The sequence below is a fragment of the Thamnophis elegans genome, chromosome 3 (genome assembly GCF_009769535.1).
Source record: "Thamnophis elegans isolate rThaEle1 chromosome 3, rThaEle1.pri, whole genome shotgun sequence".
Lineage (NCBI taxonomy): Eukaryota > Metazoa > Chordata > Lepidosauria > Squamata > Colubridae > Thamnophis > Thamnophis elegans.
In genome coordinates this window covers 43257363-43284977 of record NC_045543.1, presented here as the reverse complement: position 1 = coordinate 43284977, position 27615 = coordinate 43257363, and the positions used below count along the sequence as shown (strand labels likewise).

The following is a 27615-nucleotide window of genomic DNA, read 5'->3' as shown; positions in this document are numbered from 1 at the left end:
CATCACCCCCTGCACATGCGTGCACATCTACTGCATGCACCCTGTGCCTCATGCATGCGCAACAGAGACCCAAAAACTAGCTGATCAATGGGAGGCGCGCACACATGTGCAGTGGAGCTGAGCTAGGACGACAGCTCACACGCCCACAAAGAGGGTTCTGTGTGCCACCTGTGGCATGCATGTCATAGGTTCGCCATCATGGGTCTACACTATGTTGTGAAAGGTGTCCACAGATGTATTTCATTGTGTATTTTCGAGATGTTGAGCCTAATACTGGGACATTCTTGTCGCTTAACACTGGAGGAAAAGGAGAATTGGGGTGGGGTGCTGTACCTTTTTAAGTGGTCCAGGCAAGATTTCCAGGTATTTATAACCTTGCAAGATTTTCTAAGAATATGAAAAATAAATCTTGCAAGATTTTGAAATCCAATACAATTTCAACCTATATTTTAGGTTTCATAGGGCCATCTAGAAATGTCAGGGATGTCTATGAGCTCCCGGTGCCAGTACATTTGAGCATCTTTTATAGTTTGCAACACCATGTTCAGGTTATAATACTATGCACAGATTGTAATACTTCATGGAGCAGGTAAGTTTTGTCATCAAATTATTTAATGTAATTCATCAAAATGTTTCATTAATTTCTCATAGTTAATGGGACTTGCTACAGCATTGCAAGATAAAGCTTTCCTGTGTTGCCGAAAGCATGTATTCCCATGGCCTTTGATAAAACTTTTTATTTTGCTTCAATCCACTCCCCCAAAAACTTGGCAAAAGGGAAAGAGCTTGCCTTTGCAATTCAGAAAAAAGATCTTTGAAGTGGAATATTTGGCTCAGTATAATGCTTTGAACATTTTAAAATCTATGTAAATACTGAATATTATTAAAGTCATGCTCTTTGGATTTACTGTCTCAGGCATTAGTCCCTTAGGACAACCAATCCCTTTAGATTCCCAGCCTAACATGCTTTTTCTTATTATTACTAAAGGTACTAAGATGATAACTGCTATTTCTACTTGGAAATTGTACAGCATTTTCACACGCTCAATATGCTTTATATAATTGTTCAATCATCCATATTATAGATGGGAAGATTGAGTTTGGGAGACAGTAGATTACCTAAGACAACTTATTGAATTTATAGCTAAGGTGAGATTGTAACCACTGAATTTGGTTTCATAGCTTAATCTGTTGAAAATCAGAGTGACTGCTGTCTTCTTCCTTTCCTCCCACTCTAGCACAGTCAGATGATGGCATGTCTGATTTTTTTTCTTTACTTGCTCTACAGAGGAACCAACTATCAGTTAGGAGATATCAGTTGCTATGAAAAATGGAACCTTTTATCAGATTTTGGCAGGGGGCTGGAGTGTCTGATGTAAGAATAAATAGCAATTTTGCTCTTTAGCTTTATCTAGCCAGTAGGTTTCTCCCAACTCATGTTATGGGGTAAAAGATTAATTGGGAGGTTGGGGATTCATGATTACGATTGCCATAAATATCTGAGAGCCTCTTGTCTGTGTCTTTATTTCATGGATAAATGCCACAAACAGCATGTGAAATTTAGAATCACGTACACCCGTGTTTATTTCTTTATAACATTATATTCCATTCTTCTAATAAGTACAAGTAACTCAGGGTAGCTAACAACAATCAAAACCACCAAAGCAAAATTAAACTAGTTTGGTCTAGTGGTTAAAGTACTCTCTAGTCCCACCTTAGGCATGAAATTCTGCCAGTCACTCTCTGTCAACCCAAGTCACCTCACACCTAAGGTTCTTGTGCAGAAATTAGGAGGAGGAAGGAGTATTAGGTATGTTTTCCACCTTATTTATGAAAATAATAAAGACAGAATAATAAATAATAAAGCATAAACAAATTTGAGAAAAAAGAAAACTCAAGTAAAATATACCTTGTGGGTAGTTTCACTGCTTCCTTAAAAGGAAGTTCTCTTCTTCCCATTAATTATAAATTATTCTAGTCCACCTTTTACTGTTTTTGTTTTGCAGAGGGAAGAAGATGCACAATTATGCTTTGAAGTGCTGGCCATTTACATCTTTAACCCATGAACCACATTGATATCCATGAAGATGAATAGAAGTTTAGAGAATATATGCAATTTATTTTTTAAATGCCCACAGTGACTCTGGGTAGCTTACAGATTATAAAATAAATAAATTTATAAATAAATTAAAAAATAGTTAGAAGTTTAGAAGATTAAAACAAGACAAAGTTAAAGTATTATTAAAAATAATATTAAAATCGAACTAAGAAAGCTAAGAACTGTCTAGGGCAAGGAAGAAGTCTTCTTATCCTGTCAGCTGCGTCCTCGCAGCCTCAGGCAGCCTGCAAAGCCAGGTTTTGATATCTTTCCAGAGGGCCTAAAGGGAGGGGCAATTCTCTACCACTTTCAGTGGTAGAATGTTCCAGAGAGATGGGGCCACAACAGAAAAGGCTCTCTCTTCGATCATGCTTGCTTAGCGGACTGGATATGTAGCCGGCATTTTCCAGTGGTGCAGGTGGAGCAGTCTTGTCCCATCAGAAAGAGACAGTTCCTCAGACAAATTGGACATGTGCCATATAGGGCTTTAAAGGTAACAACCAACACCTTAAATGGATTGATTAAACCTCCAGGTAGCCTCACTAAAGAATTACAAATGACCAGCTGTCTGCAAGGAGTATAAATCCTTCCATTCCCCACCACCCAGTCAGAGTTGAAGAATCTTCTTGGATAAGAAGTGAAATTTCTTCAAAGAAAAACTAGAAAGTCCAGTTGCTCCTGAGGAAAAAGCACCGTTGGGGCAACCAGAGCCTGGATGACTTGAGAATCTCCATAGACATAGGAGACTAACTGTATAAGACTTTATAGGATTAAACTGTCACCCGGAATTGCACCTGGAATCTGTAGACAACAAATACAGGTGCAGATGTTAGATGACTCCTGCAATTTCAGTTAACACACAAAGAGGACACTCTATTGGCACCAAGCTCAGGTTAGAGATGTTGCATCAGCTACAGTGGAGAACTCAAATAGAGATCTCAAGAATTTAGATTAAACACTGTGCACCGATAGCAGGAGCCTTAGCAGTTTAGCTTTAAAAATTAATTAATTTAATTTAATTACTCTGGGAGCATAATTGTTGCCCTACAGTTGAATATCTAATTACTTCATTGGAGGCTGTTTAGACACACTAGGAAAGGTCTGTAGAGTGGAAATTTCCAGGAAGAAGATGATCTGTCTATAAATGTAAAACTATTGAAAAGTCTTTCACCTGCTCAATCTTATAATTATTATCAAGCCAGTTATAGTAGTAATGTGGGAGTGATTAGCATGCCTCTTGATGAATGCAATCATGCCTGATTTTCACATGATTAATTGTAGCATTTCAGAATGGTAGTAGGAAGTTAACATATGAAGACTATATCACAATCTGACTTGACAATCTACAGACAAGATTACAGCATTGTCAGTGTATATAGAATGGCTGAAGAAAGAGGGTGGATCTTAGTTTTAATAAGAGTTTAAGAGTAGAGTAGAGTAGAGTAGAATAGAATAGAATCTTTATTCATTTAGTCATTTGACCATATCAAAAATATAAAACCATTGATCTAAATATTAAATAGAAGGTAAGAATATATTTAGGTTCTGACTACCTTAAAGTTGAAAGAGATTCGGTTAAGTCTGCATTATTGAACATTGCAGCTACATCGCAGTGGCACTGTCATCATACCTTGATGTTTGATGTAGAACTTTCATAATTAATTGCACACATTGGAAATCAATAAAGGAAGCTTCCAGTTGGCCACAGCCACTCACAAGGGATTGAATCAAATGCCACTTTCAGATCTATAAAGCTGCATAAAGAGCCTCTCCAGGAGGGTTAGCATACTTTGCAGAGATGTGGTGCAAGATTAGTCAGCAATGAAAAGCTGATCTGAAGCCAGCTTCTTCTACTGCTAAAATTCTTTCTTGAACTACCCAGTCAGCAAGATTATAGTAAATAAATTTAATATGTAATTTACTAATTATATGTAATAATATGATTAGATAGCAATGTCAGACCCGTCCTAAGAACAGCACAGAACAAACCAGTCAAAATTCAGGCCTTTATTTATTTATAACCCACAGACAGAAGCTTGCCAGACTAAATCTTTACCTACTCTCACCTCAACAGATATACCTTGGGAGATTTTAGGGAGTGGCTATCCTAATTCTCTTTCTACCCAACGTCAGGCTGTGTTACTTCTGGTTTCACCCCCTTTTGGAATGTATTCCCTCCTTCCTGTAGAAATGCTGCTCATTACAGTCCATCACACCACCTCCCCTTCTACAGGCACCAATCCTCAAACCCTCAGGTTGTGGGGTTTTTTCCCCACCTTTTCAATATATTGACATTACAATATGGTTGTTTCATTCCTTTGAGATTTTTAAGAAGATATTGATGCAGGTGAATAAGGGGCTAGGACAATCCACCTGCTGAGATTGTGTTTTAACGTGTCTGGAAAAGAAACAAATGGATTCTAGAACAAATCAATTCTGATTTTTATTGGAGGCAAAATGACCAAGCTCAAATTATCACCTTATGTGAAGACGCAGTTCCCTTCAGAATCCATAAAATTGGGCAAAGGTAGAAGGGAAATAAACAACCAGCAGAAGATGGACCAACTTAGTTCAGTGGCAATGAATCACATTTAATCAATCAATTAATTAAATTTATATGCCATCCATCTGGCTACCAAAGTGACTCTTGGAAGTCCTAAAAGAACAGATCAACCTGGATAATATTAATTAAAGTGGTTGCAGTAGAAACTCTGCAACAGGAATTCCTGAACAGGAACTTTATCCCAAACAGAATGACTGGCTATATCCCACAGATTTCTATGTCCTATTAACCCACAGCCATTCACACCCATCACCTTGGCACCTGGAGTGCCTTCTCTCATTCAGACAAAGGCACATGATAACAAATCCTCCTTCTAGAGGTAGATGTTCTGGGTGGAGCTAATAACACTCTTGTAGTTGCTATGTAACACAACGAAATGACAGCAAATATCTTTAAAAGTATGCTGCTTCCCTTCCACCTCACCCAGTAAAATGTAAAGCACACACTGCAGCATTGTAATTGGCATTGTATTCTGTCTGCCCTTTTGAATGACAATTGCAGCATTCAATCAAGCTATGCCAAATGCTGTTATGCAAGCAATTCAGAATGGGTGGAATTTCATGTGCCACTTTCATTGGTTAGAATACCTTCATCAATGAACTAGGTAGGAGGAAATCAATTCTTGTTCCATGTACAGCCTCTTCAAAATCTGATCCAGAGGTTGGAACAATTCTCCAAAGCGTTATTTTGGAGACAGGTAAGAAGGGGAGTGAGGTTGCAAGAGAATGATCTGAAAAGGAAGTTTCCTTTGTATCTCTGCATATTTTTGAGTAATGCACATTGGTTTCCCATCCAGTAATGAGTAACCCACATGGGAAAATTTCCTGAGTGTGGGGAGAATAATTGTGCTGCCTAGTATGTCAAGTTTGCACGCAAGGAGATATAAATGTTCATCTCCACCACACGAAAGAATATAATACTGAGGAAGTTCTTTCACTTAGGTGCCTTCAATCACTGTGATTTCCTATGACTGACTGCTATCTGTCAGTTCCTGTTCCTAGTTAGCTATCTTTTTTACTTTTACATAACACATTCTCTCCTTTTTTCTTCCAGCTGCATTTTGTAACGTCTCTTCTGATACTTGCATCTTTTCAATTCCCATCAATTTTTGATCCTGGCAACTTGTATATCACAGCATTTAATAACAAATGTTACAATAATGTACCTACCTGTCTGTCTTGAAAGGGAAGGCAAGTGATAGATAGAGAGAAGATAAATGATGTGAATTTGCCAGTGTTCCTGAATTTCTGTAGTTCAGTCTCTGGACCTGACCAATCCAACATTGGATGTAGAAAGTTCTTCTGCCTTCCTTAAGTTTAAGAGAGATCAGAATTACATTTCAGAAATTATCAATAAAGTACAAAGAAGGAAATAACTGGATTGTAGGGTTAGTTTGGGTGCATAAATTAATAACTTGGATACTCCTTTTCTCCTCTTAATTCACTGTAACAATCAAAATCCAGTAAATATTGGAAATGTTTTTTAAATACTCTTAGTGACATATACTTATAGAACCCACATTTTACAGATACTTACATTTATTTGATCTGCATCATGTGACCAATTTTGACCAATGTTCTAATACATTTTGACAGTTTAAAAATACAAACTTTTGCACTTTAGTGCCTAATGTGAGAGAAAAGTACGGTCTGTATTTTGGCAAGGAATTGCAGAAATGTCCTAGGCTTATAAGCAAAATTATGTAAATGTGGCATACACTCTAAATAGGCATATTTGCTCCATGCCTTGATATTTTATGGAAATATGTTTTAGCAGTGTTTATCATTTTTATATTTAAATGTATAGCATCAATATTAGCATAGCAGTATTACTAAAATAATCAATTAGAGAACAACAATTGTTGTTACATTTGCTCTAAAGTGTTCCTGTTCAGGATCTTCCTTGTACAAGCCCTTTGTTCCTGGACATGCATATAAAAATGGTAGTTTGTTTTCATTTCTGTTTTCTGAGCTTCCCAATTAGGCTTTCTTTCTGCAATACACCTAAGATTTCATGGAGTTTACAAAGCAGTCCACGCATTATAGTCTTCCATTTGTATTACCCCCAGCTTGCACAGTGTGCGTGTCTTAGATCCTTTCTCACACACGTGCACGCACACGGAAAGAGAGAAAGAGGGAGGGGGAAGGAGAGAGAGAGAGAGATTCACAAAGGAGAGAATAAGAAAATGGATGCACTATATAACTTGTCTGATAATACTACAGGCCTTTAGCCCAGAAGCACACAAAGTTCAGGAGAAAAGGAGAAAAGTAATCTTGTGTGCAGCCAGCAGAATGTCTTGTGTCTGTTTCTAAATGTGGAGAATAGTTCAAATCCTTCAAGGAACTTCCTGGGGCTCCTTCAGCTGTTCATCCCCCAAAGGAGACTCAGGAGGACATGCTGAAAGTCTCCCCTTTAGAGCAGTGATCCCATTGGATGGTTATTCTGATCAGGTTCTCCTTTGTGTGCTGTCTTCTCCCCCTCCCCTATTCACTTCTCCGGGATCATTAGGAGTGAGGGTGACACGAGCTGCCCTTGATTTATATTGACAGCTCATGCTAACAAGGCCTCTCTTCCACCCTCACATAGTCCTAGCTCAACCCCACCTCCATTTATTTGTCCCCTTTGGCAGCTTTTCATTTTAGTTAGCTTTATTCCCTCAATTACACATACATTTGGGAGGATTTGCTTGGATCCGGAGAAAGGCAGGGGAGGACAAGAGAGCTGGGAAGAGAGAGAAAAGGAAAGGCTTTCTGAATGAGGGGCTGTATCAGTTATAGAGCGATTGCAATAGCTGGCCAGATATTTCTGGAAAGCTTATAGACAAGACAGAAAGGAACAATCCTTCTCTTGTTTGTTCCCAGGATCTGGTATTTAGAGTCATAAGGCTGGCCTCAATCCTGCTGACGTTCCAAAAGGCCGTCAACAAGGTTGTGTCAACAAGTTTGGGGATCCCACGATAGAGTGGAATCTGTTGGAAGGTTATATGATCATTAGCTGTATCTTGGCCACCACTTTGTTTTTGTTTTTCCTTTATTTTCATATTTAATTCAAATGGTGGTTTTATTATGTACACCGTCCAGAGTCACAATGTGAGATGGTGGTTGATAGAAATACGATAAATAAATAAATAAGTAAGCAAAGAAGTCTCTCAAAGGGAAGGTTCGATCAAAGTATTATAAATAGGGCAACCAGTCTAGGTTGTCAACATCTAGGTGTGTAGACACTCTAGTTCCTGCCATTTGTTGTCATCTGGGTTTGGATTGCCCAGACTTGGTAGCTGACTAATCATAATCAATTGTTCCTGAAACCTAACCCCTATACATTTGTTCAAAGCCATCTGCATTCATCATGTTGCTGACTTCTGTAATCTGTAATGTGAGAAACTTCTTTGTGTGTCTATCTTTAGCTAGTAGCCAGTTTAGTTCAGGTCCAAGAGAAAACCATCCCTGCCTTTTCTTCTGTCTGTGTATCAGGCACAGTTGTAGAAATCTCTGTTCTGCTAATTCTCTTGGGTTCACTTCTAAAGGAAAATTGCCACAATATTTTCTGTTTAGATAGCTTAATCTAATTAATTTCTTAATTAATATCTCTTAAATCTAATATTATTGCAGGGTGGTCATTGAAGTCCTGCTTTCCTTCCTAAATATCCCAATATATGGACTCTTCATACAGTTAGCATGCATGAATATTTATGAAATTGAGGCTGTAATTGTGTATGTGTACATACATAAACCCACATAAAAAGGCACATATTCAAATATCCGCACAAAATGTATAGTGTTTTTGTCTATGTCCCACTCCACAATACAAGGTACCAAATGTAATTAGATTTGTAGATTTTTTGTAGATTTTATTGTCATTATAGGCCGCCCTTTTCCCTGAGGGGACTCAGGGCGGCTTACAATTCGTGGGGAAGGAGTGCAAGACAAAACATGAAATAATATGTGCATAAAATAAAACAATAAAACACAACATTCATTCAGCATTCGGGTGGGGCGGATGAAAATCTTATCCCCAGGCCTGACGGGATAGCCAGATCCCGTCATCCCAGATAATTAGAATATCTGTGAGGATGACAAGATTACTAACTTTTCTTTTAAAAAGGTGTACAAATGAAACAACAACAACACAGGAGATGATTCTCATTTTGGAAATAGACAATGGCAAAACACTTCAGTTCCCTCAAAACCAGGGGTGGGTTTCTCGCCCCATTCCAACCGGTTCGGTTGGAACGGGGCCGGCAGCATCCTCGTGCACGTGTGCGGTGCACGCATGCGTACTAGCGTCTGTGCGATGCTCCAGCTGCTCCTGGAGGATCACGCAGGCGCTGTATGCATCCTGCGCATGCGTGGAAGCGCAGAACTCATCAAAAACCGGGTAAGGAGCATGAGCGGGCGGGTGGGCCCTTTGCCGTTCCCAGAAGTTACTTACTTCCGGGTTCGCCGACCAACCGGTTCGCGGGGACCACCGCGAACCGGTTGAAACCTACTCCTGCTCAAAACCCTCGTGTTGGTAAAATGAAATCAGGCCAAAACCAACTCAAAAGGAGATTTTGCTTTATTTTAACCAGATGAAAATAAAAGCCTGCGTTGGTATACCAATTTTATGCTAAAATATAATCAGATTGATTCTGCCTTGATACAGAAGTGACTTATTGAAATCAGCAGATAGTTAAAACAAAAGGTATAGGGTTTTCTGTCAAATGATTTATTATTAATTTAATGATCATTTAAACAAACCTTATATATTTACAAACAAGCTTAAATTTACAAATCCTATTTTTATTTTTATTCTTTTGTTTACGCTCTGTTATATTTTTCACTGTGTCTATGAATTAAGTAGGTGACATGTGTGTTTAATATGCCTCAAGCAGAGTGTTCATCCATTTATTTAACATAATTATATCAGTTTCTTGACAACTGGAATATTTACAGCAATAAAATGGCATTGAAACAAATTCTAACAAAAAACAACCCCTAAGCCAGCCAGTAGAAAAAATATGGGTTAGACAGCAACTGGAATGCAAGGAGGATAGAATTGTTTAGCCAACGTTTCATAAAAGAAGGTGATTTTACAACTATTCTGAGCACTCATTATAGATGTGTTTTGAATCATATTTGGAAGCTTTGATTCCAGTTATAATCTACTGCTAACATAGCAGTAAAATACTTTTCACTATTAAAGGCTGCCTCTTCCCATTTGTAGCTACTTGGCAGCGAAAACTTAAGGGTATTTTGCTTTCTGTTCAATTCTTATATGTAACACTTTAAAAACTAAATCCAGCTTCTTTTAGTTGGCTTAAGAATTTGACTGGTAACTGGTACAGATTTACTATCTCAGTTAGGAAGCAGATAGTTAATAAAACCTGTGTACTTTCTTCTCAGTCTCAGAAATGAATGCCGTGTGACTCAGCATAACAAGGCTGAGTCTGTTCAGCAGAGGATAAAACAAAGTTCCTAGGTGGAAGAAGGTACTAGCAACCAGTCCAAATTATATTTAAAGCAGTCCTGATTACCCCACAGCACCTCTTCTTAAAGGACATCATGTGATATTTTCCAAGAAGATGGTTTAAAGTTTATTAGGACTTTAATGGGAGACCATTAAAGAGACCAATAAGAGGGGCATGGCGACACTGAGCTTGTCAATCAGAAAGGTTGGCAGTTCGGCAGTTCGAATTCCTAGCACCGCATAATGGAGTGAGCTCCCGTTACTTATCCCAGCTTCTGCCAACCTAGCAGTTCGAAAGCATGTAAAAATGTAAGTAGAAAAATAGGAACCACCTTTGATAGGAAGGTAATGGCGTTCCGTGCGCCTTCGGCATTTAGTCATGCCGGCCACATGACCACGGAGATGTCTTCAGACAGCGCTGGCTCTTCAGCTCTGAAATGGAGATGAGCACTTCCCACTAGAGTTGGGAATAACTAACACATACGTGTGAGGGGAACCTTACCTTTATCTAACGTGAGACCAGAATTTTTTTTTATAGTTATAAGACAATCTGGAATATCCAAACAACAAACCATGAAATTCTGTAAAAAGACAAAGTCTAGCTTTTCTGTACGGTTGCTAGGAGTATTTTTTTAGTATTTTTTTTAGTATTTTACTGGAATTTATAGGCCGCCCTTTTCCCTGAGGGGACTCAGGGCGGCTTACAATCAAAAGGGGGGGGGGTGCAAATACAAAAACAAAAACAGTAGGTGAATAAAATAAGACAATAAAAACACAACTTGCATTCAACATTCAACACTCGGGTGGGGCGAATTAGGAACTTATCCCCAGGCCTGACGGGATAGCCAGTTCTTGAGGGCTGTGCGGAAGGTCTGTACGGTGGTGAGGGTGCGAATCTCGATGGGGAGGTCGTTCCACAGGGTCGGAGCTGCTACAGAAAAGGCTCTCCTCCGCGTAGTCGCCAGTCGACATTGACTGGCGGATGGAATTCGGAGGAGGCCCAATCTGTGCGATCTAATTGGTCTGAGGGAGGTAATCGGCAGGAGGCGGTCTCTCAAGTACTCAGATCCACTACCATGGAGAGCTTTATAGGTGGTCATTAGTACCCTGAAGCGCACCCGGAGATCAACAGGTAGCCAGTGCAGTTCGCGGAGGATGGGTGTTATGTGGGCGAACTGCGGTGCGCCCACTATCACTCGCGCAGCTGCATTCTGAACTAACTGCAGTCGCCGGATGCACTTCAAGGGCAACCCCATGTAGAGCACATTGCAGTATTCCAGCCTAGAGATCACAAGGGCTCGAGTGACTGTTGCGAGGGCCTCCCGGTTCAGGTAGGGTCGTAACTGGCGGACCAGGCGAACTTGGGCAAATGCCCCCCTGGTCACAGCTGACAAATGATGGTCGAAAGTCAGCTGTGGGTCCAGGAGGACTCCTAAGTTACGAACCCTATCTGAGGGGTGTAAAATTTGACCCCCCAGCCTGAGCGGTGGAACACTGGCCAAATTGTTGGGAGGAAAACACAACAGCCACTCAGTCTTGTCTGGGTTGAGTACCAGTTTGTTAACACTCATCCAGTTCCTAACGGCCTCAAGGCCCCGGTTCATCACGTCCACCGCTTCATTGAGTACACGAAGTCTTTACCTTTTTCATAATTATCTCAGTCCATTCAGCAATAGTTAGGGATCTTAACTAGCCATGATAAAAAAGAATCCATTTTCACCCAGTAATTATCAAGAGTTCTGTCACTCACATGACTAGTACTGTAATATTTTTTTCCTTTTTTTTCTTTTCGCCTGTCAAGGTGGAAAAAGATATTACAGGATGTTCGCACCCTTGCCATCTAACCAACAAAATCATGTTTTTAATTTCTTCTTTCCTCAGGACATTGAAATTCATGTCCTACACTTTATTAACAGCATGGAGTTAGGTTTTTCCCCTCCTTTTTGCTTTCTTTAAGATAGCTGATGATATAGAACAGAAAAGAAAATATATAGACTAGGTATCTCGAGAACTTAAACTGAACAAAAGGATTTTGAGATGGAACAAAACAAAGGCAGAGCATGTGTAGGAGTTTTTTTTTTCATATTTTAAGTGGTGTTCATAGTGTACAGTGGGAAATTTCCCAAGAAGTCCTCCAATCCATTTAAGATCTCTAAAGTTGTTCTTGTTTGTTAATGATACATTTTCCTACTCTTAATTTGGGGGTGGGGTGGGTGTAGATGCTATTTTCCAAGCACATCTTAGAAGTTTGGGGGTTTTGTATGTATTTTTAATTGGAAACCAATGGAAAGATGATAGCCCCCTGATAATGCAGCAGTTTTGGGCAGAGCTCATAGTTTGTTTCCAGAGATTTCCAAAATAAATTTCTTTTACCTCCTTAAAGAATCTTTATGTGTGGCAACCCTGTAGATTTTTGTCTGTGTGGCAACCCTGTGGATATTGACTTCCCCCCTCAAAAAGAAGTTGTTTGTCTAAATCACTAAAAAGTAAAATTGGGTTCAAATATTAGTGAAACTCACAAGCTGCATAAATAATTCCACTGGAGAAACCAGCTGCCCACTAAGCATGTGGCATTGCTGGTTTTTTTTTTCTTCCTCTCTTTAAGTTTATTGTTTGCTTTAGGCAGGGAATCAGAAGAAATGGGTCCTTTTAAGCCATTGTTGGAACCACCTGTTTGCCATGAAGTTAATTGGTTGTGTAATATTTCATTTATTTATTTGAGTAAAATAATGTATATGGTCGCTCATCTTATCCAAATGAATCTGGGTGGTTAACAAAACATACATAAAATAACAGTATAAATGCCACAAGCAACTCACAGTTAACAATAACAGGCTACTCATGAAACTGCCTTGCAGCACAAATATCGGACTGAATTATGACCACAATGCCTGAGGAAAAAGCCAGGTTTTAAAAGCCTTCCAGCAGGCCAACAAGGTTGAGGACATCTGGACCTAATTCCAAAGGGCAGGCACAACCACAGAGAAAGCACATCTCCCAGGTCGCACTAAATGACATTCTTTCACAGAAGGGACCTGGAGTATTCCTACCCTGCCAGATCTATTGGGACAGGCAGAAAGCGTTAGAGACAATCAGGCCATCAATAACAGGATTCAGGTCCATTGTGATCATGGTGGGTATGAACTCCTGACCTTCTTCTGATTTGGGGCCTAAAGAAGGCAAATTGAAATCTCCAGGCATAGTTTGAAAAATTCTGCTGCCAATGCTGCCATGGTGTTGAGCAGCTCAGATAGGGATGCAGCTATGGAGTAGGGGGAAAAGCATGATGGTTCAGTGGTTAAAGATACAGAGCCTGCCTGCTAGAAAGCTGACAACCCAGATTCAAGGCCTGATGGTCACACAATGGGGGGGGGGGGTTTCCACTTACCTGCCCTAGCTATTGCCACCATGGCAGTTTCAAAGCATTCAAATGCAAGTACCGTATATACTCAAGTATAAGCCAAGTTTTTCAGCCCACTTTTTGGGCTGAAAAAAGCCGCCTCGGCTTATACTCGAGTCGTAGGACTCCAAGTCCCCATCCCCTCCGCCCGTCCCCGCCAGCGCAGCCCCTGCCGCATCAGCCGGAATCTAATTCAAGAGATCTTAATCTTGACAGCGTTGTTGGGATCTGCAGGTGAAATTACTTTAATCAGTGGGGTAAAGTTCTTTCTTTCACTTGCCCGAGCTCTGATGAGGGGGAAAGAGAGGACTTTCCTTACGCCCGCATCAGAGCTGGGGGGGTGGGAGAAAGGACTTTACCCCATTGATTAAAGTAATTTCACCCGCAGATCCCAACAACGCTGTCAAGATTAAGATCTCTTGAATTAGATTCCGCTGATGAGGCGGGCGGCGCGGATTGTAGCAGGGATGACCACCGATTGCAGCCTGGCTGCGCTGGGGGGGGGGACGGGCAGGGTGGGATGGGACTCCCCACTCGCCAAGATCGTAGGACTCCAAGTCCCATCCCCTCCGGAATCTAATTCAAGAGATCTTAATCTTGACAGCGTTGTTGGGATCTATGGGTGAAATTACTTTAATCAGTGGGGTAAAGTCCTTTCTCTCCCCCCCCCCCCAGCTCTGATGCAGGCGTAAGAAAAGTCCTCTCTTTCCCCCTCATCAGAGCTCGGGCGAGCGAAAGAAAGAACTTTACCCCACTGATTAAAGTAATTTCTTCACCGCAGATCCCACAACGCTGTCAAGATTAAGATCTCTTGAATTAGATTCCACTGATGCGGCAGGCAGCGCGGATTGTAGCAAGGACGGCTGCCGATCGCAGCCCAATTGCGCCAGGGGGTTCCGCTGGTTGGAAGAAAGTCCTTCACGCCAAGTGCTTTTCCCTCCCAACCGCACCCATCTCGCGTTCTTCGGCCCGCTGAACCAATGGGGGCCCGGGGTAGGCGGAGCCCGGCGAGCCTCCCGGGCCGAGAAATTGGAAGGAGCGAAGTTGCGAACGCTCCAAGGAGTGAGCAAAGCGCCGCGCTCGGAGGAAGTAGCGGCACATGATTGGAGCGGGAAGAGGGCTGAGTTGGGGCATCCTCGGCATCCCCCGGGTGATCTCTGGGCCCCCGGCTTCCCCATCTCCTCTGCTATGGGGAGACGTGCATCATAATGTTGTAAGCCGCCCGGAGTTACCTGTGTGTGAGGTGGGCTGCCCTATGCATTTGCATGTGTGCGCTGGAGAGAGAGTGAAAAAGAGAGGGAGAAATAATTATATTAATTAGATAGATCAGTGTTTCTCTTTGAAATAAATATTCAAAAACATTATTGGTATCTATTTTTATTTTTGAAATTTACTGGTAGCTGCTGCATTTCCCACCCTAGGCTTATACTCGAGTCAATAACTTTTCCAGTTTTTTTGTGGTAAAATTAGGTGCCTCGGCTTATATTCGGGTCGGCCTATACTCGAGTATATACGGTAGCTAAAAAGATAACATTTTGGTGGGAAGGTAAAAGCGTTCTGTGTTCCTGGGTCATGCTGGCCATATAACCATGGAAGTTTCTCCAGACAATGCTGGCTCCCTCCCTTGACTGGGAAACAGAGATGAGCACCAACTACTAGAGTCAGACACAACTGGACAAGAGAAACTTTTACCTTTATGTGGAAGCTGGTACTCTAACAACAATCCCATCTGATTCCTAAGAGCCAGCTTCAGAACCTTCATAACGGGTGATTTCCAGAACAGTACCCCTGGAAGCTACTAGAGATTTTCAGATGCTTATAGTCACATCACACCCCTGCCTCAGAATCCTGGCTGGTGTTAGGTCCAATATCCAAGTGGCACATTTTGAAAAAGTAATACACTCACTCACACACACACTGACACACACACACACACACATTTCTATAACCAACCTGCTTTGGTAATGCATGCCAGGTTGGCCTTCTCAATCATGATCAAATCAAAGCTGATTACAGATTGACCTTATATTAAGTAGCAGTAGATGAAGGCCTGGGGTTACCAAAGATGGGAAGACCAGATTTCAGGACTGAATGTAGGGGGCTGGAACATGGTATCAGTACCGAGCACTAAAGCAGCCTTCCTTAAATATACAGTGTGGTATTATAACATAATTTCACCTAGCACATACACTTAAAACTGATGTGGCTTTGTGTATTGTCTATTTCACATATCAAGTACTGCCATTTCTGTGGTGTCCAAAATGTCAACATGCACCTGTGCCCAATGATCAAAGCCTTGCCCCTTGCATACCACACTATGGATATCTATGTGAAATAACATTAAATTGGATGTGTATCTTGCTTTATGTGCTTATTTGTGTGCTTATTTATTTGCCAATTGAACTGAATGTTGGGAAGAATTTAACATAAAGTGGTCATCAAGTCACATTTATCTGTCATAAGGATAAGTAATATTGTTATATTGACTGAAAACAGAATAATACAAAGCCAAAGGAAGGAGGAAGAAGCTGACAAAAGAAAGACTGAATTCAAAAACAGACTCAGTTCATTTGGGGAACTGCAGAAGAAAAAAATGCAGAGAGAAAAAATCCTCATGCATAGCTCTCAGAGATTGTTGGACAACAGCTCGGATTGTTTTCAGTCTTTCTAAGCCCTTTTTCCTTCCTATTCACATGACCTGGAACAAAAGTTTTATTATACGCTAGAAAGCCATAATGCACATGGCTTCTCCCTACCTTGTTAGGCAGTGTGTGAAAGGGCCCCATGTGCAAGATACAAGCTAATCTGTGAATGTTCCCTTAATGCTTGCTTCAGTTTGAACCCCAGAGTGATGTACCAAGTCCATCAGATACAGTTGCTAGAGAATGCAGAAATATTTGCAAACCCAATGGAGCCTTCCAAATGAGAGTTAGCTGCCACAGCTCTCTGCAGATGCAGGAACCTGCTTTATGCCTGCCAAAAGAGTCCCTTATGCACATTTGAGTCAGGGCTGTGGGGTTTGGAAAACTAGCTAGAAGAACTGCCAATCTGTGATGAGGACTTCAGATTGAGGCAGTAACATTCACAGGCACTGGTGCTTTAAGAGTCATAAAGCAAGCCAGGCTGAGAAAATAGCCAGTAGGGAATCTTTAGGAATAAGCATGAGCCTGGGTGAAAACAGAGCTATGTTATTTCTCTTGCTCTACTACAGAAAAAAGCAAGCAATTATGTGCTAGGGAAAGGTTTTCATCAGTTAATGCATAGACAAACTCATTAATATGTAACCAGTAAAGCAGACATGAACAATTTGAGATTGCTAAACCACAAAGAGTTCCATATCATGAATGGTTCTCCCACTGCCCTCTACTGTCTCAGGCAGATATACGGTATAAGACAGATAGTGTATTATATCTACCTCTGTATAATCAATGTCTACGTTTATAATCTGTTCATTGACATATTCAGATGTAAAGCCCAGGCCATATCGAATTTAGAACTACACATGGAACAGCATGCGGGGGGGGGGGCACCCAGGGTAACATTAAAAAGAGGGTTTTTTTAAGCAAACAAAGGAACAGAAATTAATATGAATGCTAAGATTGTTCTCTATGAGAACAATTTGATGTGATGATTATGGCACCAAGTTAGAAATCGAGAGACAGAGTTTTGCCTTGAACATGAAGTCAGTTGGGAATCATTGGACCAGTTTTAATAGCAATAGCAATAGCAGTAGACTTATATACCGCTTCATAGGGCTTTCAGCCCTCTCTAAGCGGTTTACAGAGAGTCAGCATATTGCCCCCAACAATCTGGGTCCTCATTTTACCCACCTCGGAAGGATGGAAGGCTGAGTCAACCCTGAGCCGGTGAGATTTGAACCGCTGAACTGCTGATCTAGCAGTAGCCTGCAGTGCTGCATTTAACCACTGCGCCACCTTGGCTCTCAACCCTAGGAAGCAGGCAATGGCAAACCATTTCCAAAACTCTTGCCAAGAAATTGCAGGGACTTGTCCAAGCAGTTGCCAGGAGTCAATACAAAGTTGAAGGTGCATGCACATATGCCCATGCACACACAATGCCCTCTTGGGAATTATGTGCATTATGTGCAACTATTGTTATCAGATCACTGTATTTCTCTGAATGTGGCCAAATTCTGGTAGGTTGTATGTAAAATGAAGCAAACTTTAATTGCCCACTGTTAATTCACCACCAGTCGCAATATATTATTCTGCCTTTCATTTTTATTTTTACTATTATTGTTGTTAATGCTTTTATTTGCTGGTCTGTATGACCATAATAAAAAAGTGATTGATATAGAGAAAAACTATGTAGTGGCCAGTATGAGTTGAAAACTACTTGATGGCACATAATCTACACATGGATGCATGCATGCATATGTTCATATTCCTAGCGATTGTGACCGCTTTACATCCCAATTGTTTCCAGGCTTAAAATAAATGAACACTCCATTGTCTTACACAGAGAGAGAATAGCCCAGTTTTACTGCTGCTGGAGAACAGAGTAGGGGGCTATAGAGGAGCTACATCTGATCATTTGGCTGGCTGGGAAATACAGATATGGGAAGGAAGAAATTAGACACATGGTATATTGCTTAATAATGTAGACTGAATTATAACCCATCAAGGCAAACATGACTTACCAGCCATATGTGATGTCATACTAGGAATTTCATAATGCTTTTTTCATGCTGTGTCACTATATATATGTGTGTGTGTGTGTGTGTGTGTGTGTGTGTGTGTGTGTGTGTGTATGTATGTATGTATATACACTCTCCAATAACTAGCCATGGAGATGGTCAAGGGCCACATATAAACCATTTTTGGAGAGCCTAGGGCTGCAAAGGGGATGGATCTACATGCCTACAAGAAATAATGTATATTATTTGGGGATACGGTTCTTTGTTTTATCTTTATAACCCTAAATCTGGGGTGGACATATTTTAGGCTTTACCCCATCATTTCCATGAGATTCCTCCCTTGAAATGGCAAAACACTGACTTGCTGGTTTTCATCAGGCATGGTCAGAAGGGCTTCTGATGGCTGTTTTTAGCATCCTTAGAGTTGTATGTTGCCAACCTTGAAATAAATAAATTGATTCCCCAATACAAATATTTACGTACCTCACAAATAGGATTATCCACTCACTTCTGTTCTAAATATATACCCTTCTCTGAACTTAAGTCGCAGCATTGCTTGTTTGTCTGTCTTCTTGTAGGGCAGAGCTGGCTTAGTTAGAAGTGCTTTCATTCCTTGTGTTCAGAAGTCTGCAACTTATGCTGGCCCATCTGCTTAACCATGTACCTCTAGCAGATGGTATATCATTTGTCTTCATTCAAACTCCTCTGGAATTCCTCTGAAGGCACTAAAGCTGGCAAACAATAGAGAACTTGTCTTTAGACAGTGATAGTACTGCTGAAGTGTAAGCAGAAACTAAGTTAATGCTTAGAACAGATAAAGTTTAATGTCTGAACAGGCAACCATGGGAGCTGCATAAGAGGCACAGTGGTGCTGTTTATGTGCATTATTATTTTCCTCACGCATTCAAATTCCATTCGGTTATGCTGAAAATCATGATTTATTCCTTCTTATATTGACTTTTTGTGTTTGGTATAATGTAAACAATGTCCCTTTATATTTTCAGGAATATATACCACAGATTTAACTAGGGTTGAGTCATATCTTACTGGTGATTAAAGGGCTGTGCTTAACATATCTCATGAATTATACATTTCTGTAGGGAATGAGGAATACGATAGTTAGTATGAAATTATTAAATGTGTAACTTATTCTTCCAATTTGTTCTAGGTTTTGGTATAATGTTGCTGAATGTGGCTTTTGGAAATAGGTATACTATATACTACTCAGCCACATAATCACAACTTCTTTTCTTGCACAGGCAGACTAATTGGCCTGGATCTAGACAAGTGAGTGTAATTCATCCCTTAAATAGTTCCTTAATCTCAGTGATAATAATGCAGCTTCACCGATAATATTTTTTTTGAAGGGGACATTTGCATGAAGAGAAGCATTTTGAATACTTACAAATGCTGGAATAAAACTATGCTGAGTCACATTCTTAAGTGTTCTCAAAGCATTTCTTTCTTTCTTTCTTTCTTTCTTTCTTTCTTTCTTTCTTTCTTTCTTTCTTTCTTTCTTTCTGTCTGTTTGTCTTTCTTTCTTTCTACCTACCTACCTACCTACCTACCTATCTCATCCACCCACCCATCCATCGTCTTACTGAACTTAGCGCTCACTTGACTCAAGACAACTCTAATAGTTTGCATATTAAAATAAAACAATAAAAATTAAAAGAAGATCAAGAGATTTTTCTGAAAATGGCAACATCTGAGTTAATTCCCCTCCATGATATACAGGATTTTTACTTTTGCTGCAACATTGAAAAATCCCATGCTATTGACAGCCAGGGACATGGAGAAGTAAAAGTATAAGCTGATGACCTTATGATAGCTGCTACATGTTGTAGGACAGAGCAAAAGCAGCCATCATTTGATATGCTGGTCCACAGTGGGGGTGGGGGTGGGGAAATCAGATAAAAATAAACTCATGACAGGGTTTTTTTGGGGTGGGAGGGCCTGAGAAAGAGAATATGTCTCCTGCTATGACCCAAGAGTAATCAAATAATGGAGGAAGTAAGTAAAGCTAATCATTAGTAATTCTTATCCATTCTTCAATTGCATTTCTTTTGAGTAGTTAACTACCATCTGGTTTTCTTGACTGCAGTACAAGAGTCACTTATTAAAGTTTATGATCCCTAATGTGATAAACAGCAAACTGAAGGCAGGCAGTCACTGATCTTTTTATTAAAAAACCTGGCTCACACTGAGGACCTGCAGATCTTCAGAGATGGTTTATGGGAGCTAATTATCAAAGTATTTTTAGGCACAAAGTTTGCATACCAACGCCTATAGAACTTACTAGGAAAGTATAAAAGTTAGAGTAGTGACAAGCGATCATGCTTGGTATTCAAGAGATATGGCATTTACAAAATGAATTCTAGAGTTGTGCTGGCAATATACACCGCGGATCCTCAGATTCTAACTCTGAGAATAAAATTGTTGTGGAGGCTTAAGCAAAGTCTGCTTGATTGCAGATCCACAAGCTAGTTTCTCTCAGATGTGGGCGCATAGATGCAGTTTGACTGCCTATCTGCATTACACTTCAACAATTCAGAAGCGGTATTAATACTTCATGATATTATGTACAAAATCATAACCTTTGCAAACAGATGTATTGTGCTCTAAATATGTTGATTTTGTGATAGGATAGGATACAGTGGTGGGCTTCTGGATGGTTGTGTGGGTTCAGGCGAACCCTTAGCTGTGATCGCTGATAGCTCCCTTGTGCTATGCTTTCTATATATATAGAAACTTTCTGGCTCGTTCCCCCTTCCCATGCTACCCAGCTGAGTTCCACCACAACCCCGCTGTACTCACCGGAGCTGCCTGGGTTGATTAGCAGCATGTTTGAAGCTCCATTTCAGTTCCAAAGGGGCGCGTGCGAGTGAAGCGAGCATGCATGCATGCCCATGCTCACAACCAGCAAACCCATTGTGAACATAAGGGCAACCCACCTCTGATAGGATAGGATAATGGCTGTATAGGTGGGTTGGTGGATGAGAGAGAGAGAGAGAGAGAGAGGGAGAGAGAGAGAGAGAACTGATGGGATAACTGTTCCTAACGACTTAGCCTATTCTAAAATTTAGTGTTGAAAGGAAGCTAGTGAGGTGCAATGGTCAAAGTGGATTAGGAGAGACCCAGGTTCAAGGCCCAACTTTAGTCTTGGAAGCTTACTGGGCGATGTTGAACCACTCCTCCTTTTGTTCAACCTACCACAGAGAGCTGTTTCTTTGTGGAAAAGTTGGAGGAAGGAATTTTAGGTATGCCACCTTGAGTTCCTGGAGAGAAAGTAGGATATAAATTTAACCTGATAAATACCTTAAACTCAAAACCTTAGGTGTTCCTTTGTAGCTTCTTCTACATCTGGATTTTCTGGCTGTTTCCTTGGCTTAGTATAAGAAAAATATATTTATTTATTTTAATGAATGTATTTGCGTTCCATCTTGTAATGAAATGACTGGCGGGAATATTCATATTGAATATTCACTTATTTCCAGCTTTATAAGAAAGTCTTCTAGCAAATACTGGTCTAGTAAAAATTGTTCTTGATTTGGGGGACATAAGGCAAAAATCACATTTACATTTTACTTGCAAAGTTAAAAAAAGATAAACATTTCCCTATCAGTCATGTCCGAATCTAGGGCGCTGTGCTCATCTCCGTTTCTTGGCCAAATAAGACAGCTTGCCTGAAGACAATTTCTGTGGTCATGTGGCCAGCATGGCTACATGCTAAAGGCATACAGAACACTCTTGCCTTCCCACCAAAGTGGTACCTATTAATCTACTTGCATTTGCATGCTTTCAAACTGGTAGGTGGGCAGGAGTTGGGGCAAGTAATGGGAACTCACTCTGTTATATGTAGCTTGGGTCTCAAACCTGGGTTGTCAGCTCTCCAGCTGATAAGCTCAGTGTCTGTAACTGTTGAGCCATTGTGCCCCTCCACCCCTTACAAAAGTAGTACCTACTTTTGTTAAAAGTAAAAAGTACCTACTTACAAAAATAGGTAGGGACAAAATGGCCCTTGTTGGAAAGAACTTGGTCATGACATCTATTATTAAAGTTACCAGCAGTAGTTGTCCTATACTGTATGGAGCCTTCTTTTGGTTTCTTCTTAGAACTGAGATGAGTAGTTTTAGGCATGAGTAATTCTACCCTATTTCACTCCATTGTTCTTTCACTGCAGACTCTTTACTGCGTGCTTCACTCAAGTTGCATTCAGTAAAGTATGAAGAAATTCCAAACTTAATTGCGGAACTGATACTTGCACCGTTTGCTGAAACCGGTGCTCCTGTTGTTTTGAATTGGGGGGGAGGGTTTGAATATTAAGTGAGGCTACATCAGCAGAGTGTGTCTGCTGAGCAAGTAATGTAAAAAGATGTAGCCTTTCGTATGATCTGCTCATAATAAAATAAACTTCTCAAATTTAAGGAGAGAAGATTCTTTTAAGAGATCAGTCACCTTGTCCACCCAAATTAGTATCCTTTGCTTGGATGGATTTTTGGCTGCCTGGCGCTTCTCTGAGCTGTGCCAGAAGGTGCCAGGTTCAAAGCATGTGCCCTACTATTGAGCAATGGTCTTTTAACAAAAGATGCAGAAATTCAGCTTCAAAATGGGCCCTTGGTAGTGAAGACTTATTCCTACTTCTCTCCCTTTGGATTTATCTGCCCTCCCTCATCAATCCTCTGCTGTTTTCCTCACCTCATATAGACACATAACAACTGTACATGCATGTATAGAGACATACAAAAATGCTACAAAAGACATATTTCATTTTGTTAAGTAGAGATAGTCCTTGACTTACACAGTTCATTTAGTGACTGTTTGAAGGTGCAATAGCACTGAAAAAAGTGACTATGGGGGTTAACAAGCTTGTACTCAATCCAGACAAGACCGAGTGGCTGTTGTGTTTTCCTCCCAAGAATTTGGCTATTATTCCATCACTCAGGCTGGGGGGTGAAAATTTACGCCCCTCAGACAGGGCGCGCAACTTGGGAGTCCTCCTGGATCCACAGCTGACTTTAGAACATCACCTGTCGGCTGTGACCAGGGGGACATTTGCCCAGGTTCGCCTGGTGCACCAGTTGCGCCCCTACCTGAACCGGGAGGCACTCGCAACAGTCACTCACGCCCTCGTGACCTCAAGACTGGACTACTGCAATGCGCTCTACATGGGGCAGCCTTTGAAGAGTATTCGGAGACTTCAACTCGTCCAGAATGCAGCCGCGCGAGCGATTGTGGGTGCACCTCGGTACACCCACGTTACACCTATCCTCCGCGAGCTGCACTGGCTACCGATCGGTCTCCGGATACGCTTCAAAGTGCTAGTCGTAACTTATAAAGCCCTTCATGGTATTGGACCTGGGTACTTGAGAGACCGCCTGCTTCCAATTACCTCCCAAAGACCCGTCAGATCACACAGGGTCGGCCTCCTCCGGGTTCCGTCCACCAGCCAATGATATCTGGCTACTACCCGGGGGAAGGCCTTCTCTGTAGCAGCTCCGGCCCTTTGGAATGAACTCCACGCGGAGATCCGGACCCTCACCTCTCTCCAGGCCTTCCGGAAAGCCGTCAAAACCTGGTTGTGCCGGCAGGCCTGGGGTTGATGAGTTCCCCTCCCCTCTCGACTGGTATGGTTGTGTGATTTTCGTGTATTTTAATTATGTGTACTGTTGTTTATGTTCCCTTTCCCCTTTGAGTTGTTCGCCACCCTGAGTCCCTCCTGGAGAAGGGCGGCATACAAATAAACCAAAACTGAAACTGAAACTGACCATTATTCCACACTAACGACAAATGCAACATCCCCATGGTCAGGTGATCAAAATTCAGGCACTTGGCAACTGACTCATATTTATGACAGTGGCACTGTCCCAGGGTCATGTGACCACCTTTTGCGACCTTCTGACAAGCAAAGGCGATAGGGAAGCCAGATTTACTTAACAACCGTGTTACTAACTATAACAACTGAAGTGATTCACTTAACAAATGTGGCAAGAAAGGACATAAAATGGGGCAAAACTCAGTTAACAAATGTCTCACTTAGTAACATAAATTGTGAACTTGGTTGTGGTCATAGGTTGAAGACTTATGCCTATAAAAATAACTTAACAAATAGGGGAGAGAAGCAAATAAAGTGCATAAAATAACAATGAATTTGCTATTCATATCAAATAAAGTGGTATTTATTGCATTTTGATATGGAATCAGGACGTTTTTATTATAACTGAAATAACCAGGCAGGTCCTTTAAAACACTGTAACCTTTTATTCAGTAGCTGAAGTAGTGTAACAAAACTCGCAACAATGTATTAAATGAAGCCGGCTGGGCGGCTGCAGGAACAGCTGAAACAATAGAGCAATCAACAAGGTTGTTGCTTTAACAAGACAGTTAACTGTTTAAACGGCTTGCCTTTTATACTGCAATCACCTGGCTCGTGTTACAGCTCGCGCTGATGACAGCTCGGCAACTGACAGGCACGTCTGATTGGCTAAGACGCACCTGGCTGCTTCCGAGCTGTCATTCGTAACAGCGAGGACTTTCTTCAATACACAACACTTCTTCCCCCCCAGCTGTGCGCAAGCACGCGTAGTCTTTTAAATAAGCAGGGGAACGACGGATTCGCTCAGACCGCCTTAATTCTATTGCAGGCGGATCCTGGCAACGATGTCCTTGTGGTAATTGTGGAGGAATTGCATAACTAAAAGGTGAAGTGTGTGGATGAGACATGGTGGCAGATGATGCTGGAGGGGCATGAGGCTGGTAGTCTGCCTCTGAGGGGTTTGGGCTATATATATAAGGATCTGGAACCCTTGGAATGGGAGGAGCATTTACACCGGCTAGATTTTGTTGAACTTGCAGTTGAAACCCTTGAACATCCGATTGAGAAGCTACGGCTGCTGTCTTCCGTTTCCTCAATTGATCCAGGTGTCTTCGCCATGAGGATCCATCGGATAAGTCAACCCTATAGGAAACGGGTCCTGTTATTTGTGATATAACTGCTGGAACCCATCTCAAGTCCCCTCCATAATTTCTAGCCCAAACTAGATCCCCCAGTTGGAAAGAACGGGATGGGGTTGGAGGCCCCAGGTTGCCAGACTGAATTCCTGAATAGACGGGATGCAATCTATCCAGGGTGGTCCGCAGGCGCCTGCCCATCAACATCTCCGCGGGGCTCTTCTGTGTCAGAGGGCAAGGTGTGGAATGCTGTGCCAATAAGTAAGCATCCACCCTAGCCTGCCAGTCACCACGGTTTAGCCGGCCCAAAGCCTCCTTGGCCGATCTAACCGCCCTTTCCGCTCGGCCATTGCTTGCCGGGTGGTAAGGGGCAACCAGCGCATGTCGTATCCCTAGTTCAGCCAGGAAAGTTTGAAAAGTTGTGGCTGTAAATTGCGGGCCGTTGTCAGACACCACTGTGTCTGGCAACCCATGGGTTGCGAACAACCGTCGCAAAGCTCGCACCGTGCTGTCAGATGTGGTGGAGTGCATTAGCAATACTTCCACCCATCGAGAGTACGCATCCACAACTATAAGGAAAACCTGCCCATGGAATGGACCAGCGAAATCAATATGTAACCTAGACCAAGGCCCTCGAGGCATCTCCCATTCCCGGGAGGGAGAGGAAGGAGGAGAAGGCCGAGACTGTTGGCATGTCTCACATTTGGCAACCCAGGCTTCAATGTCGGCATCTAACCCTGGCCACCAAACAAAACTGCGAGCAAGAGCTTTCATTCTACTGACCCCAGGATGACTTTCATGAAGGCGTTGCAAAATCTGTTGTTGCAGGACCGTTGGGATAACCACACGGTCGCCCCACAACAGGCAGCCGGAATGAATTGAAAGCTCTGCTTGTCTGTTTTTAAAATGTTTGAATTGAGGTGGTAATGTACCAGAAGGCCAACCTCTCAGGACCCAAGTAAGAAGTTTTGCCAAAGTAGGGTCAGACCGAGAGTGGGCTGCTATGTCTGTAGCAGACAAAGGCAATTCTAGCTCTGCAATTGCCAAAACTGAAAGGCAAGGAACTGGTTTAACTTCCTTCAATGGAAGTGGGCAGCGACTCAGGGCATCTGCATGCCCTATCTGCTTGCCTGGACGGTATCGTAAGGCGTAGGAGTACGCCGCTAAGAATTCCGTCCATCGTGTCATTCTTGGGGATAGAATAGGAGGGGTCGGCTTATCACCTGCCAAAAGCCCAAGGAGTGGCTTATGGTCTGTAAACAAGGTGAAATGCCGCCCGTATAAGTAATCGTGGAATTTTTTAATTCCTGACACTGCAGCTAGAGCCTCCTTGTCAATTTGGCTGTAATTCCTTTCTGCTGATGTCAGTGTCCGGGAGTAAAAAGCTATGGGAGCTTCTGAACCATTGGGCAGGACATGGCTCAGAACGGCTCCCAAACCCACGGGCGAGGCATCACATGCTAGAGTCAGAGGCATCTTGTCACTGTATTGGACTAAGACTGCATCTGACGTCAGCAGGGATTTGACAGCTGCGAACGCTTGTGCTTCGCGGCTGCCCCATTGCCAAGGCGCTGATCGGTCCAGCAACCGATGCAGGGGCTCGGCCAGTGATGCCTTGTGTGGAATGAAAGGTGCATAAAAATTTAAAAGCCCCAGGAACGATTGTAACTGCGCCTTGGAAGTTGGAGCAGGTGCGTCCCTGATAGCTGCCAATTTTGAAGGGGTAGGGTGAATTCCCTGGGCGTCAATTGTGAAGCCCAGAAATTCCACTTGGGGAACAGCAAAGAAACACTTGCTGCGTTTCAATTTAAGTCCCGCGCCCCTGAAACGGTCGAGGACTTTCCTTAGAACTTTGATGAGGTCTGATCGGCTGTTTGCAGCGATCAGGACGTCATCAAAATATGGTACCACTCCTGGAAGCCCATGGAGCAACCGCTCCATGAGACTCTGGAAAATCCCCGGGGCAACGGATATGCCAAATTGTAGGCGGCGACAACGGAAAGCCCCCCGGTGGGTGACGATGGTTTGGGCAGCCGCCGCATCGTCATCCACAGGAAGCTGCTGGTAGGCTTGCGCCATATCCAGTTTGGCAAAAATACAACCCTGCCCCAGGGAATGGAGCAGATGTTGTACAACAGGGACTGGATATGGGTTTGCTTGCAAGGCGAGGTTGATGGTGGATTTGTAGTCGGCACAGACCCTAATGGAGCCGTCGGGCTTCACTGGAATGACAATTGGGGTCTCCCACGGTGAATGGTCGACTGGCTCCAGTATGCCCTGTGCCACGAGCTTGTCGAGCTCGGCTTCAACCTTGGGCCTTAAAGCAAAAGGCACCCTGCGGGCCTTCAGTCTGATGGGAGCAACCTGGGGATCCAAGTTGAGAGAGATAGGGTTACCCTTGTACCGGCCCAGCTGGCCATCAAAAATGTCAGCGTAATCTGACAAAACTAATGCCACATCAGCAGAAGTGTCTGTCATGGAATGAATTCCATGTATTG

The 27615-nt window shown here is 42.2% G+C and overlaps 1 protein-coding gene across 1 annotated transcript in view; it reads left to right on the top strand.

The window, feature by feature from the left end:
• The window catches only part of LOC116506705 (ephrin type-B receptor 5-like), a 182524-nt gene that overhangs the window by 124621 nt on the left and 30288 nt on the right, over positions 1-27615 (top strand).